Consider the following 17,135-nt stretch of genomic DNA (forward strand, 5'->3'; position numbering starts at 1 on the left):
CATGTAAATGTAAAACGTGAATGTTACTGTCTTGTGTGCTGAGTATTTTCTGTTTATCCCTCTAGATCCACTATACTTTTCTCCATCCAGCTCTATGCCCCAGGAGACTGACTTGTACAGACTGAGTCCAATGGGCTCTGACTTGTGACTTCATTGCTATGACCTGTGAATCCAAATAAGTAATAAACAAGAATGGAATAGAGTCAGAAGTCTACCACATGCCCCATTTAAACTTTACAACCTACATATGTACCTCAAAATTTCAAGCCAGAATTGCTGTTAACATTTACTTTTTGGAGTCCAGTGTAAGCATTTAAAAACATTTTAACATTAAATAATTCCATTGCTTGACCTACATTACAGAATGCATTTATACTATGCAAAATGTATTCATGATTTACATATGAAATTACAAATTGAGACCAGTGGTCTGCAAAGTCGAACAACATTCTTTTGTGATAGAAGCACCAAGAGATTTTGGAAGAATAACATTGTGAAATTGTTACAGATGCACAAGATAACAAGTGCTTGATATGTTTAAAGGGAGAATGGCTGACTTGACTCATTTTGCTCAATAATAAGATAGTTCTTTTGTGAAGTTCTCAGAGGAGCTTATTACTGATACCATTTAAACTCATGTAAGGAAATGTCTACCTTTCAACCTTGAAGTGAAAACTTGAGTGGACCTCAGATTGTTATTTAATGTGGAAAGGAAAGTATGTGTATAATTTTATTCACCAGTTTAACTGACTTTTTTTTTTAAGTTTATTTATTTATTTTAGTATCTCTACACCCAGTGTGGGGCTCAATCCCACAAGCCCGAGATCAAGAGTTGTATGCTCTTCCAACTGAGCTAACCAGGTGCCCCTTAACTGATTTTTTTAAATGTAATAATTTCATTTCACTGGACTTAAATGTTCTATCTGTTTTTTGTTGTAATCATCTCAATGTATATTGCATTACTATAGTTAATAGCTGGGTCCTTGGAACATATGGCAGTGTCTGAAGATTGATTTATAATGTTGCATTCCGCTCTACTATAAAGCCTAAAGGGTGAAAGTAGGACTTTAAAATTCACAAAGATTTTCTAGTCATCCTTAGGAATGAAAGCATAAACAAATAAACAATAGCTAAAGAATTAAGGGGGTGCCTGGGTGGCTCAGTTGGTTAAGCATTCCAACTTTTGTTCTCAGCTCAGGTCTTGATCTCATGGTCGTGAGTTCAAGCCCTGCGTTGGGCTTCAAGTGTGGAGCCTACTTAAAACAAACAAAAGAATTAAGGATGGCAGTAAATTTCCCTAATCTTTGTCTCATACAGAGTCAGCACTGTTTTTGATTCACACAGAGTCAGATTAACAAGGATGAAAAGGGATCTTAAACGTTGTTCTGGGGATGCCTGGGTGGCTCAGTCGGTTAAGCGTCTGCCTTCTGCTCAGGTCATGATCCCAGGGTCCTGGGATCGAGTTCCACATCGGGCTCCTTGCTCAGCAGGGAGCCTGCTTCTCCCTCTCTCTCCCTCTGCTTGTGCTCTCTGTCAAATAAATAAAATCTTTAAAAAAAAAAAAAGGTTGTTCTGGCCAACCACTTACTAATAAGCACTAGCTCCCTGTTAAGTGGTCCCTCGGCCTATTCTTAGTGACTTAAACCCTCACGGCCACTTCTAGAAGTGAGTGCATTTCATATTTAAACAGCTGTGATTTCGATTTTCTCCATATGTTAATAGTCTCTCTGTAGCTTTTTTTTTTGCTTGAACCTACCTGATTCTAACCCTTCCTCCTGATAGCTTTTCTTTCTTTCTTTCTTTTTTTTTTTTAATATTTTATTTATTTGACAGAGACAGCGAGAGAGGGAACACAAGCCGGGGGAGTGGGAGAGGGAGAAGCAGGCTTCCCGCTGAGCAGGGAGCCCGATGTGGGGCTCGATTCCAGGACCCCGGGATCACGACCTGAGCCTAAGGCAGATGCTTAATGACTGAGCCACCCAGGCGCCCCAGCTTTTCTATTATTTTAAAGATTCATTTGACATATTGGAGACTACCAATGCATTAAACTATATCCAGACTAACATTTTTTTGTGTGTAGAATCTGGTATAAAGCTTCTGCTTTACTTCTTATGGACTGTTGATTAGGAAGATTATTTTTGGATTCAGAGTTGTGCGTGTCTGTTCAAGAAAGTTACCTAAGGTGGAATGCTACAGCAGCACATGTATCCTGTTCAGTTAAATAAATGCCAGAGAAGGCAAAGGCAGCAGATCTGTTTAATCATACCCTCATTGTAGACATTGGAAGGTTTTGTAGTAGCAAGTGAATATACCTATTCATTCTAATGTTACCATATTAGTAATCGTGTTCTATACATTTATTCTGACTCTGCTTTGTAAAAATAAAGGCAGTTGCTAGACGGTGTTAGCTAGTTAGCTCTGAATAAAATGTTTTCTCCCTTTTTTAAGCTTCTGGGTCAGTTTAAGTGAAGAATATCCTGAAATTGCAATGCAAACTTACCTTTATAATTATAATCAGGATTTTCTTCATTCTTTGTTACCAACACAAAATACAGAAGTGAGTTGCAAGCTGAGTTCAATATGACTGAACTCTCCTCCATAACCTTTGATTTAAAAACTTTTTTTAAACCTCAGTATTCTAAGACTGTTGATAAGACTTTCTTTAGGATTTAAAAAAATTATTGTTTTGACTATGCATGTATTTTCTTGGCTCAAAATTCAAAAAGTACAAAAGATAAAGAATCTCCTACTTTTATATCTTCACCACCTGGTTTACGCCCACAGAGGCAATCACTATTATTAATATCTTCATTCTTAATACTTTTCTCTTAAAAGTAGAACCTCCACCCTTCTAAGTTGATTTTTATCCTCCTTTTGAGACCCTAAATATCATATAGGATTATTTTATGAATTTCTGAGGCTGATGGGTTTTTTTTTTTTCCTGTCTACAAAGTTGTCCTATTAATTTAGGAACAGAAAAGCACTGTGTATTGTATGGCATCTCTTGTAATAATCACTTTGGAATATTTAGATCTGCAAAAGCCTGTGAAAACTGGAATAGTGGTCAGGGTAAAAGCTCATCTCCTACCTGGCTTTTTCTGGTAGGAAAAAGAACCTGAAGGATATGATGCTTTCTCCCTGAATATTTACTTTCTCCATCCCCAGCTATTGGAACAGGTCCACATTGTTTTATTTTTTTTTTGAAGCTATGTGTGTGTGCGCATGTATGTGTATGTGTGTTCTGTGTAGCTACCCAGCTAGCCAGGGCGTCTTGTGTTCCACTTCTTTGCATTCTAATTCAACTATACTTTTGAGGAAAATGTAATGTATAAAGATGAGTCACACTTATAAAATGTTCGACTTCCTACATTGTAGAATATTTTTTATTCTAATTGTATAGTCAGTGAATGAATCTAATCAATTTTTATTAAAATAAAGTGTCAAAGATTAGATACCTTTTCCCCTAGCTCACTTATTTGTGTGTCAAAGCTAGACAGTTCAGTGTATACTAACAAATCTTTGAGGAGAGATTTAAAAAATAGTCTCTCTGGGTCTGACTGACTTTCTAGGGAGGCTTCCAGGGCTCTAGCTACCCCATGCTTCCTGATTGGAAGAGGGCTGTCTACAATTGTTTTAAGAAGGGATTAGTACAGGGGCACCTGGGTGGCTCAGTTGGGTAAGTGTCGTACTCCTGATTTTGGCTCGGGTCATGATCTCAGGGTTGTGAGATGGAGCCCAGCGCTGAGCGTGTAGCCTGCTTAGGATTCTCTCTCTCCTTCTCCCTCTGCCCTTGCCCCCTCAGTTTCTAAAAAAAAAAGATTAGCACTACCAGAACTACTCATTTCTATAGTGTGACATAAACCATATAGATGAAATTGTTTTTCCAAATTACTATATTATGATAAAAGTTGAAGAACCACAGTTAGAGTTATGGTAAGGATCTGCACGCAGCCATAAGCTAAGGAAAAAGTTCATCCATTCTGGGAATGGACCTTCAGATTCTTGCTACTGTGCCGTTAAAGTCATTTGCTCAATTAAAATGCCTTCATAACCCTAGGATATTTGGGAGTGGGGGCAGTTTTTCTAAATTAGGGGATTATAGGGGGTGGGAAGGAATGCTGGGTGCTGAGAATGGATTTTTCAGGAATGCCTAGGTGTTTCTTGACTGCTAAAGGCCTCATATGTACTTTGTTTTTTTTAAAGATTTTATTTATTTGAGAGAGAGAGGGAGAACATAGAGGGAGAGTGAGTGAGAGAGGCAGAGTCTCCCAGCTGAGCAGAGAGCCTGATGTGGGACTCAGTCCCAGGACCCTGGGATCATGAGCTGAGCTGAAGGCAGATGCTTAACCGACTGAGCCACCCAGGTGCCCTCCTCACATGTACTTTAAAAGAAATTTTTTTGTTAAGTTTATTTTAATTTCAGTATAGTTAACATACAGTGTTATGTTAGTTTTAGGTATACAGTATAGTGATTCAACAATTCTATACAGTACTCATTGCTCATCATGATAAGTGTACTTTTTAATCCCCTTCACCTATTTTACCCAGTCCTCCACCTACCTCCTTTCTGGAACCATCAGTTTGGTCTCTGTAGTTAAGAGTCTGTTTCTTGGTTTATCTTTCACTCCTTTTTTTTTTCTTTGCTTTTCCTTTTTTGTTTTGTTTCTTAAATTCTACACATGAGTGAAATCATATGGTATTTGTCTTTCTCTGACTGGCTATTTCACTTAGCATAATACTCTTTAGCTCCATCCATGTTGCAAATGGCAAGATTTCATTCTTTTTTATGGCTGAATAATATTCCTGTGTGTGTGTGTGTGTGTGTGTGTGTGTGTGTGTGTGTCACACTTTCTTTATCCTTTCACCTATCAGTGGACACTTGGGCTGTTTCCATAACTTGGCTATTGTAAATAATGCTGCAGTAAACATGGGGGTGCATCTATCCCTTTGAGTGAGTGTTTTTGTATTTTGGGCTATTTATCCAGTTGTGTGATTACTGGATCATAAGATAGTTCTATTTTTAACTTTTTGAGGAAATTCCATACTGTTTTCCAGAGTGGCTGCACTAGTTTGCATTCCACCAGTAGTGCCCTAGGGTTCCTATTTCTGCACATCCTCTCCAACATCTGTTGTTTCTTGTGTTTTTGATTTTAGCCATTCTGATAGGTGCAAGGTGATATCTCATTGTATTTTGATTTGTATTTCCCTGATGATGAGTGACGTTGAGCATCTTTTCATGTGTCTTTTGGCCATCCGTATTTCTTCTTTGGAGAAATGTCTGTTCATGTCTTCTGCCCATTTTTAATTGGATTATTTAGTTTTTGGGTGTTGAGTTATATAAGTTTTTTATATATTCTGGATATTAATCCTTCATAGGATATGTCATTTGCTGATACCTTCTCCCCCCATTCTGTAGGTTATCTTTTAGTTTTGTTGATTGTTTCCTTTGCTGTGCAGAAGCTTTCTGTTCTGATGTAGTCCTAATAGTTCAGTTTTACCTTTGTTTCTCTTGCCTTAGGAGACCTATCTAGAAAAAAGTTGCTACATGCAATGTCAGAAATTACACCTGTGTTTCTCTTCTAAGATTTTTATGGTTTCAGGTCTCACCTTAGGTCTTTAATCCATTTTAAATGTATCTTTGCTGGGTATGGTGTAAGCCAGTGGTCATTATTTTGCATGTAGCCATCCAGTGTCCGAACCCCATTTGTTGAAGAGGCTGTCTTTTTCTCATTGCATATTCTCTGAGGCTAATGAGATCTTCAACATAATACTTCACTTTAATCGGGAACATTAAGTACGTTGAGTACTTGATTTTTTACCAACTAATATTTCTTTAGCTGCTGTGCTATCCTGGGGGAATATAAATACCGGACAACTCTTTAAAGAGGCACGTATAAATAAGTTATAGTGATAGGTGCAACGTATCACTGACATATCTGACATACAGGGTCAGAGAAGGAAATTCCTGGTGGAGATAGGTCTGAAGGTAGGTTTTGAAAAATGAATAATCATAGCTCACTAGGCAGGTGGGATAGGAGAAGGCATCCAGCCAGAGGAAGAGGAGGAGTAGAATGTACAAAGGCAGAAGCTGTTAATGGTCTGGTTTGGGAAGTAGTGTGGTGGGAGCTGAGGCTAGACGGATAGGCAGTTTGTGAAAGGTTTTAACGTCGTACTAAATGAGATGTATTTATCCCCTAGGATATAGGGAAACAAATTAATGTGGAATTAGTGTTTCGAAAGACCACTTTGATGGCAGTCTAGGGAATAAATGAGAATAGGATGAGGTTAGGGAGCAAGGGGAGTAGCGAGAAGTCTGGAACAACCATTTGAGCAAGAAATACTTGGTGAGGTTAGTGGGGCTGGGCTGGAGAGAAGGGAGACGCGTTCAAGCAATTAGGAGGTGGAATCAGTGAGAACTGGTGGATTTTAGTAAGAGACGAAATAGCTTAGTAGTTAAGTCTTTGGCATCATATACAGAACTAAATTCAGGTAAAGCTTTGCTTTTTACCAGTTTTATGATTTTGTGTCAGTTATTTAATTCTCTTATTAATAAATTCCTCATCTGTAAAATGAGTACTTGAAAAATAGTTTAGTTGAAACTTTAAGCAGCCTTCATTTAACTGACTTGCCAGATTAATCGTTCCTCTCCAGTCCCTCAGTAAAACAGATTTATTTGATGTCCATGGCAAGCCTTCAGCTTGTTGATCTTCCTAAATAAGCAAAAGTAAATAACAAAAGTAACCAGTCACAATAGGCCTCATACTTTGATTCCCCCCCTTTTTAAGATTTGATTTATTTAGAGAGAGTGTGCTTGCGCAAGCAGGGGGAGAGGCAGAGGGGGAGAGAGAAATCTCCAGCAGACTCTGCCCTGAGTGCAGAGCTCAACATGGGGCTTAACTACACCACCCTGAGATCATGACCTGAGCTGAAATCAAGAGTTGGATGCTTAACTGACTGAGCCACCCAGGTGTCCTGATGTCACTTTTATGAAATGTCCCAAATAGGCAAATCCACAGTGACAAAAAGATGAGTGTTTGTCAGAGGCTGGGTGGGGAAAGGGAGAATGGGGAGTGGCTGCTAATGGGTATAAGGTTTCTTTTTGGGCTGATGAAATGTTCTAAAATTAATGGTTGACAGAACTGTTTGTCACAACTCTGAATATAATCAAAACTACTGAATTATATACTTTGAAAGTGAATTTTATGGTATGTGATTATATTTGAATAACGTTATCATAGAAAATACTAATATACATACCACATTCACATGATTCTGCAGTTGTCCAATACTTCATTTTATAGTTTTTCTTCTTCCAGTCTAGGATTCCATCCAGGATCATGCGTTACATTTGATTATCATGTCTAATTACCTGCTCATGTTTTTGAGAGGTTACAATAAGAAATGAATGGTTAGACCCCTTGGAATTGAAAGGGGAAATGTTTTTCCTCGGTCTTTCTTAAACATGGAGAAAGAATCTACATTATCTTAGATGCATGCAAAATAAAATGTTTGATTAAAATTTTGGGACTTTTACATGGATCTAAGCTTTTAATGAAGCTTAAGCGAGCTAGCATTTTGAGATATTAAGGTGTGTTTTTAAAATAACTCAGGGGGTGCCTGGGTGGCTCAGTCGTTGGGCGTCTGCCTTCAGCTCAGGTCGTGATCCCCAGGGTCCTGGGATCGAGCCCCGTGTCGGGCTCCCTGCTTCGCGGGAGGCCTGCTTCTCCCTCTCCCCCACCCCCTGCTTGTGTTCCCTCTCTCGCTGTCTCTCTCTCTCTGTCAAATAAAATCTTTACAAAAAATATAAAATAACTTGGAAATTTCTTGAAGTGTGAGTACTTGTTTGAATGGATTTGAAGTAACAGGAGGACTCTAAATAGATTTTAAAGATACTGTTGGTAATTTTGTATATGTTTTACTGTATCTTGGGAATTGGCCTAAATGACGCTAATATATTTTTTTAAGCCCCTAAAGTTATCTAGATGTGGTGCTAGCAACCATTTTTACATAGAAAGGGAAATGTAGAATGGTAAAATGCTGAAATACAACTTTTACTTTGTGATTCCAAGTATACTTGAATCACATAGACCCTGGTATTACAGAAGTTTTCTGCATGTGATAATTGCCGAATTGATTTTGGCATAGAAAGTCTTCGGATGTGAAAAATAATTTTGTATTAAAAAGTAACTACCTCTGAGGAAATTGTGTGGCATGGTTACAGAAATGCCTGCTCTGTAACTGTTGATGGTATTAATAATACTGATTATTTTGCAAATTGCAGTGGTACTATTTCTGCTTGAAAGAAGGGAATGATATGGAAATCAGAAATAGTTCATTTGGGTATGTGTATGGGATTGTAGGCCTGAAGTTCAGGTATTTTGCTTAATAGAATATAGGTAGACATGTTCTCTTCTGGTTTCCCCCTTCCCTTTATATACCTTGATTTTAATTTTTATCAAGTCTGTCTATCTGGCCTTTGCCGCTGTGGCCCATTGATCTGTCCATCTGTCTGTTACAGTGCATATTGGGTACTTCCAGAAGTATGAATTCAGTGATGCAAAGGACAGGCGGGCTGCAGCAGCAAAGGTAGGACAGAATCATTCCAAAGACAAGTCATTAAAGGACCATTATAAACACACATATGTGCAAGCACATTTTGGTAGCAAGTACCTCATTATTTAAGGGCATACCGTTTATCCTGTAAATCTTGATGACAAGCCTGTTCTGACATGACAACCTTGATATATCCACTTATAAAGGGCACAGTTTTAATTTTATTACTTAGGCAACAAAGTAAATTGGTGTTTGCCACTATCTTTAAAAAAAAAAAAGCTGGATAATAGAAGAAATGGTTAAATGGAGGATATTAATGTTATTGCTTGATTCATGGACCTGGTTGATTTTTAGAAACTATGATGACAGAAGATCCATTTGTAAAACTGGGAGAAAAAGGAGGAAGAAAGCTAGATTGATCTGGCCATGTGTGTATATTTTATTATGTCCGAATCTGGAATATTTTGATGGAAATAATCTAAATTTTCCATGTTGTTTAACTTCTATGAGGAAGTTTAAGGATTTCTATTTAAATATTTGTACCATTTGCTTAGATTTTTATATCCATTTGCTTGCAAAATGATAGCAATTGCAATACCAGTACCTGGCTTCTTTCCTTTTTTAAATGCTGTGTTAGAATGAGAGAGCAAGAGCATTTTTTATACTGAATTCTAAGACTAAATCAGAGGCAGCCTTTAAGAACTCAGGCAGTCTAATGCAAATGTTTGAAGAAAAAGAAATGGAAAGCTTACATATAAGGTAAAGTATGAGGTTGCTTATTTATATTATTCTAGTATTGGCTGACAAAGTGATTCTGGGGATAGCTGAATGATACAGATATTTGCATCATTTTCTTTGTTGATGTGCTTCTCAAAGGAAGGGGCTATGTTTTTCTAAATAGGTTAATACAGTGCTTTTCAAGACTTCCTAAATGAAAAGGCAGATACAGGTTTGTATTTGGTTTTAAGTGAAGATTGCTGGATTTTCAAAATGACTATAAAACCTAAGATCTCAAGTAGCCACTGCTTAAATTCTGGCCCAAAAGGCTGGGGTTAGTAGTTCATACTATAATAAACTGTATACTACATTGAGAAGAACTAGTCTGCAATCTCTTTGAAGTTTCATGGTATACCATAGAGGTTTTTTGAATCAATTGTGTTGAAACAAGATATTTTGGTGTTTGAGAGCCCTTTTTTGGGGGTCTTGGAAACCTTTTTGGTTAACTTTTTTACTTTCCTATTTTCATATTTAGCCCCTTCTTCCAAATGTATTTGAAGGATTTCATGGTCTAAATAGATTGTAAATCATTGTTTACCTTGTATTAAAATGAGTATTTGTCACAAGTCTATAATTTCTTTAAAATTGTCCAATCTAGATCAATATAAACAAACTAATTCTGAATTTTAGAGACCTAGGTTCCTTCTAATCCTGACTCTGCCATGATTGACATTTCAGAAATAACTTCTACTTCTCAGTTTTTTTCCCTTTTAAAATGGATGTTGGTGGTACCTTTACAAAATTTGGTTAATGTCTTTTTGAAAAGGGATTCTTAGTAAGGGTGTGAAGATGGGAACTGTTAACTGGATCTATCATTGCTCAGATTTGATTTTTATTTATTTTTTTTATAAAGATTTTATTCATTTATCTGACAGAGAGAGAGACACAGCGAGAGAGGGAACACAAGCAGGGGGAGTGGGAGAGGGAGAAGCAGGCTTCCCGCGGAGCAGGGAGCCCAATGCGGGGCTCTGTCTCAGGACTCCGGGATCATGACCTGAGCCGAAGGCAGACGCTTAACAACTGAGCCACCGAGGCCCCCATCAGATTTGATTTAAAAAAAAAAAGAGTGTTCTTATGTCAATAAATGTCAGTCTACAATTGAAATATTTTAGAAGAAAAGTGGGTTATATTGGTGCTCTTTCTTACTTCCTGCTCTTCCACTTTATTCTGGAAGTTGCTGTTTTTTTCCTTCAGTATTACTGTGGAGTTAAAAATTGTTTGTACAGTATTTTCTGATATGAGCATACCAGTTTGGCATTTTTTCCTCTCCATATTGTGTGTCTCCTTCCTCTTGTTCCCTTCCTTTTCCTTTCTTGACCTAACCTGACCTTGGAAGTGGGCTTGCTGGACTTTGGTTATAGACATTTATAGTTTTTATAAATTAAACAAGATGGAATGTTTTCAAAGGTTACTGAGTTTATCTTTACACCAGTAGTGTGTGAACTGTCATTTTCTTTGCACCTTTGCTGACACTATTAAGAATCTTAAAATTTTCATTACCCTGATAAACTATTGCTTGGTTTAATTGAACATTTCTCTAGACTGTCCTTTCATATCCTTTGCACCTTTTCTTAATGAGTTCTTAATGTATGATTGTTACTGTAGCTCTTTTCTCCAACTTGTTACTTGTTTTAAACATGTATGTGGTAACAAATGAAAAAGTTATTATCTCCAAATGATTACATTTATAACTTTAATATATCTCTTTTCCATTACCTGTTGACATTTTCCTCTTCCTTTCTTCTCTCACCTTTGATAACCCATTCTGTGCCACCTTTATTTTTATGTTATCAAAGTCCTTTTGGTTTGTGATCATAGCCAAGTATTAATTTGCTCATAGCTTGATTTTTTTTTTTAAGTGACACTATTGAACAATGTTTGCTTTTATGACAGTCTAAGTAGTATATTCGGATTTTTTTTTTTTTTTAAACAGGCTTAATACCAGATGCTCTGGACCTTCCTGAGAACAATGCTTCTGGTATCAAGGTCATTTGGATTGTATTTACACTCTCCTGGAATCCTCCATCCTGCTCTTCTAATCAGGATGCCCTTCCCACTAAGCCTCTTATTATACTCTTGAGTTGGAGCCTCTGTTTCTTAGATCTGTGTCTTTTTCTTGATTTAATCTCATTTGGTGGGCTACATCCTTAATTTAACTCCCATGTAACTTTTCTTATGATATTATTCGTTGTGGCCCTGATGGTGTCTTTAATTTGCCTTCAACTTTGGTTGCTGGATGGGCTAGCTGAGAAAGTCTAGATTGGAATGTTTATTAAAGATAACTGCCTTCTGCACTTAAACCGTTGCTAATAAATCCAGGACCAGTCTGGTTCTTGTTTCTTGATGACTTTTTTTAAGTTTCAGCCTTTTCTCTTTATCCTTGGTTGTCTGAAGAGATGTGTTAAGTGTGAATCTTCTCATTGTGTTGGGCCTTGGTAGACACTTTCAACTGGAAGACTTGTGTCCTTCTAACGCTTTGGGAAATAAATTTATAATACTGCTTTGGTAATTTTCTTCTCTCTCCTCTGGAATTCCTGTTATGATTGTTAAAAACAATGGATAGTGGCTTAAATAAAAATGATAATAAAATTATATAAGAAAGATAGGAGGGAAGGTGAATGTTAAGAGTGCTGAATCCTCATCATTTGCAAGGATGGTAATAGATAATATCTAAAATAGAAAGATAGTAAGTAGCTGAGCAGAAGCGTATTATTTAGGATAAAAGTAGTAAACACCAGAAGAAACAGGGAAAAGAATTTAAAATGCTTGCCTCAGAGGATTGGAAATCAGTAGTGACTGAGATGTGGCAGACAGGATTGTTAAACCTTGAGGTTATAATTAACTTCTAAAACTGTGCACATACACTAAATTAAAAAAAATGTTTAAGCAGGGGTGCCTGGGTGGCTCAGTCATTTAAGTGTCTACCTTCGGCTCAGGTCATGATCTTAGGGTCCTGGGATGGAGTCCCATGTCTGGCTTCCTGCTCAGTGGGGGGTCTGCTTATCCCTCTCCCTCGGACCCTCCCCCTACTCATGCACACGTGTGCTCTCTCTCAAATAAATAAAATCTTTAAAAGGTTTAAATGTTTAAACAGTCATTTTTCATCAACCAGGAAAATTCTTCCTTAATTGATGTTCTCTAAACTCTTTGACACAAAAATAAGGAACACTTCCTGAATTTGAATGTCATACTTGCACAGGGTTCTGTATTGTTTCAGTTTTTGTATATGTGTTGCTGAAGTGAGCACTGCTATCTTCATTCTTTTAAAATCCTCTCAGCAAATATATGTAGAAGTGTTCTCAGTCCAGGTATTCATTATAAACTTCACGAAGGGAGGAAGGTTCCAGTTGTATATGCCACGTGTTCCTTTTTCATGATTCTTAGTCATTGAGCCTGTGTATTTTGAGAATAATTGGCAGGAAAACGTATTGGAGACATACATTGCCTATTACAGCTAGGTTATAAAACTTTATTTAAATGATACAGCAGTATATTTGTGTCTATTTCAAGATCATTTGGATTTATGCTACTTTTTGAGCTTGAAAGAAATTTACAGTGGCTTTTTTTTTAATAGGGTCTTTTTGAGATAGATTAAAACTTCTATACTCCTTTAAATAAGCACTATGATTTTTAAAGAATCTCACTTATGTTTCTATTTTACAAATTTTTGTGTACCATCTACACATATATAGAGTGTAAGTAAATAGTGAATTGCTAATCAGAATCCTACCACTTATCAATATGTATTTTGATTTGCTGTGATGAGAAAGGAGGAAGTACTAGTTCAAATACTGTACTGTTAAAATTTGTTATTAAGAAGTAGTTGGGAATGTGTATGTATCTCTTTTTTTGAAGTGCTTCCAGAAGAAATAACTGTTACACAACACTTAATATTCATTTCACTTTGCAGAACTAATTCAATTTGTATGCCATCTTTAGGTAGTTTGGAGATGCCTAGTGGTTGTGTTAAGTGAAGTGCAGTACCTTGAAGTCACTCAGATGTTTTCGTTGTGTGTTTGTGGGACATTTTCAGTGTGTCCCACAATAGCTATGTATAGAATGCTAATACTTCGGGCTTCACAATTGGAACCCAGAAGTGAGCTTATGAACAGATAACTAAGAAGATTCTTAAGTAATTCTCTAACAGTTCTGAATTACTGCAAAAATAGTAAAGTAATATAAGGTGGTCTGTATAGAATCTTCATTTATAGTTTAAATTAACTCCGTTATACCACGGTAATTTGGAATTGGTAGTTACCTGGTTCTTGGCCTTTCCTTTTGGTTCTTATGCTTTTATTTGTAGGATTTTTTTTTTCTCCTTGATAGAGTATGCAGGACTTTTCCCCCCTCAGGAGACTGAGACCCAAGAAAATCTTGCTTCGAGTGGGGCCTCATGTAATGGTAAATGTTTAAAACAAGGGTTATGTTTGTTGGAGGTGACGTGGCTCTTGATCAACTAGATGCTGAAGCATGCAGTGCTTTGTTTTCTGATGTAAAATAGAAGTTTTACCTATCCTTCATATAAATGTGTCCCTTTCATCACACACCTGTTTGGTTTGCAATTGAATTTTTACAGAATAAATCAAATGATTACACACAGTAATAGGATCCTTGCTTCTTTTTACAGAAACATTTTATATATTTTATTAAATTCTGATTAAACTCTTGACATTCTTCTAGAGGTGAAATCTTGACTCTCTAAATTTGAGATGACATAGAAGGAAGTAATTAACTTCATAAAATGCGTGGACAAGGGCAAGTGAAGAACAGCAAAGCCAAATTTGAGATGTTATTGATGGTAGTTCACTAAATGCACTCATTGACAAGTTTTGGTACATCAGGATTACATTTGTATTTCAGATGCATACCTCAGCACAATTTCAAGTTAAGTGTCATGGATCTACAGAATTATGTTTGGTTAGAGCTTGTCAGTGTTAAATTTTCATTTTAATTAATCTCCGAGGGTAGTGAGTTAAACTGTGAGATTTTTGCTGAAGTAATCTTCCAAGGAGCATCTCCACTGGGAAAGTCTCTTAACATCATTACTTTCAACATTTCCCCCGTCTCTTTTACCTTCTTTCTTGAAGGATAGCTTAGAAGTACATATTTGAAACTGGAAACTTAGAATTTGTGTTGTTTAGTTGTAAATTTGTTTTAAATGCATATAACTTTTGGGAATTCTGTGATTATCTTCCTCAGTTCTCCAAAATTACCTTTCTGTGCTGTGTTGGGCTAGGAAGCCAAAAACTTATTTCTTCTCTTTTCTGCCACTGCCCCACCACCACCCCCCCCTTTTTTGTTGGTTTGTAAGGGTGTGAGATTTTTCTGCAGTAGTAGAAAGGTAGCGTTGCATTATCCATTCTTCATCATTCTGCATTATCAAGAGGCATTTGTGGCAAAGGCAGCAGCTAGACTGTTTTGTTGTGTACATCATCCTGGGTATATAGAGGCAGTGGTGGCAGTGGTAGTGATGACTTCCTGATTCGTGCTTTCTAATCCTGGGATCACAATCATCTGTTATTCTTGAATTTAGTGGTTCTGTTGGTGGCTTAAGCAGGGAGAGTTCCTTGTGATTCAGTGTGTTATGTTCTGGTGTCATTCTTGTAGACATAGCCTTATAGCCCCACTCCTCCAGTCCTTCTACTAATTAAGCATGAACTCCTTTTATTAACTCTCCCTTTTCTCAAGATATCTAGTTTGGGTTTTTATACTCTTCACCAAACCCCGAATGATCAAAGTCAAGAGCATCTTTTGGTGACAAGTACTGTTCTTCCATTTTGTATATGGTACTGTATGAACTTTGGATGCATAAAGAATTTATTGTATGTCATTGACTAAGCTTTAATTATATTGTAGTTTTTAGTAACTCTTAGTATAAAGCTCTCAGCATACTTATATACCTTTTAAGAGAAAAAAAATCATACTTGGGTTACACATGATAATTTCTTAAATCAAGTATTTAATTGAATCTAAGGAGAATTTGGAAATGAAACCTTTTATGGTTAGTATAACCATCTCTCAGAACTTGCTGTAGCTTATATCAGTGCTTGTCAGTTTCACTGTACATAACACATCACCTCAGGAACTTTTGAGAGGTTGAAATGATTCAGTAGATGTGGATTGGGACTTAGGATTCTGAATTTTTTTTTTTAAGATTTTATTTATTTATTTGACAGAGAGAGAGAGAGAGCTCAAGTAGGCAGAGAGGCAGGCAGAGGGAGAGGAAGAAGCAGGCTTTCAGCTGAGCAGGGAGCCCGACGCTGGGCTCCATCCCAGGACCCCAGGATCATGACTTGAGCCGAAGGCAGCCACTTAACCAACTGAGCCACCCAGGCGCCCCACGATTCTGAATTTCTAACAAACTCAGGTGATTGTGATTTTGTGAACTACAGTTTGAGAAGCAAGGCCTTGTACTGTTTATAGTTGATTGTTATAAAAGTAATACTCTAAATTTCTATTCATATTATAAAGTACAAAAAAAAAACACCACATTTTTTTTTCACCCCATTCCCAGACCAGTCCCCAGGGATGGTAACTCCAGAGCAGCTTTAATATAAATCCTTCTAAACATTTTATTACATACTGAGTATATCATAGAACTTTACCAGGGGTGCCAGGGTGGCTCAGTCGGTTAAGCATCTGCCTTCTGCTTGGGTAATGATCTCAGGGTCCTGGGATCCAGTTCCCTGCTTAGCGGGGAGTCTGCTTCTCCCTCTCCCTCTGCTCCTCCCCTCCACTCATGTTTCTCTCTCTCAAATAAAATATATATTTTTTTTAAGATTTTACTTACTTGACAGAGAGAGACACAGCGAAAGAGGGAACACAAGCAGGGGGAGTGGGAGAGGGAGAAGCAGGCTTCCCGCGGAGCAGGGAGCCTGATGTAGGACTTGATCCGAGGACGCTGGGACCACGACCCGAGCCGAAGGCAGACACCCAACAACTGAGCTACCCAGGCACCTCTCAAATAAATAAAATCTTAAAAAAAAGAGAGAGAGAGAACTTAACTTTCTTTTTGTAACTAAAAAATGGAATATTGTAAGTTGCTCAGTAACTTCCTTTTTTCACTCAGTGATGTCTCATGGATATCCTTCCATGTCAGTGCATACAGATTTTTTTTCCATTTTTTTTATTATTGCATAATCTGAGTATGGATATGGCGTAATTTATAGACAGTCCTTCTTTGGAAAAATTTGGTTATCTTTGCTTCATTGCTTTCCCAAATAATGTACATGTGAAATTTCTTATTCTTCCCCTTCTACACTTTATTTTTATTTTTGTTTTTTAAAAAGATTTTATTTATTTATTTGACAGAGAATGAGCAGAAGCAGGGGGAGTTGCAGGGGGAGAGGGAGCCTGATGCAGGGCTTGATCCCAGGACCCTGGGATCCTAACCTGAGCCGAAGACAGATGCTTAACTGACTGAGCCACCCAGGAGCCCCCTTTCTACACTTAACATATTTCTGCAGAGTAGGTTTCTGGAAGTGGAATCTTTAGATCCTATCTTAGGTCATGTGCATTTTTAATTTTGATCAGTTCTGCCAGACTACTCTCAAAAGTTGCATTTCACTAACATGAAATGTTAATTTCCTTTCCTTCGTCCCTGGATATTGTAAATTTTTAAGATCTTAGCCATCGTGGTAGATTAAAAACACTTGTTGTAATTAAGGAGATTAAATATTTTCTTGTTTTTCAGCCAGTTATATTCTTACATCTATATATCTAGAATAGTCTTCACCTTGGCTATGTAATGGAATTGCCAGGGAGCTTCAAAAAATCGGTAATGCCAAGGTTCTTCCCTCACCCTG

At 37.2% G+C, this 17,135-nt stretch overlaps 1 protein-coding gene and 1 pseudogene across 1 annotated transcript in view; one reads left to right on the forward strand and one right to left on the reverse strand.

The window, feature by feature from the left end:
* ARIH1 (ariadne RBR E3 ubiquitin protein ligase 1) overlaps window positions 1-17,135 on the forward strand; it is a 118,494-nt gene that overhangs the window by 19,950 nt on the left and 81,409 nt on the right. The gene's annotated exons all lie outside the window — the stretch shown is intronic.
* Window positions 12,485-12,577, reverse strand: LOC114206608 (U6 spliceosomal RNA; annotated as a pseudogene).

The sequence above is a fragment of the Eumetopias jubatus genome, unplaced genomic scaffold (assembly GCF_037043125.1).
Source record: "Eumetopias jubatus isolate StellerSeaLion01/CBP00866 unplaced genomic scaffold, mEumJub1_p1.0 scaffold_7, whole genome shotgun sequence".
In the NCBI taxonomy this organism is placed as follows: Eukaryota; Metazoa; Chordata; class Mammalia; order Carnivora; family Otariidae; genus Eumetopias; species Eumetopias jubatus.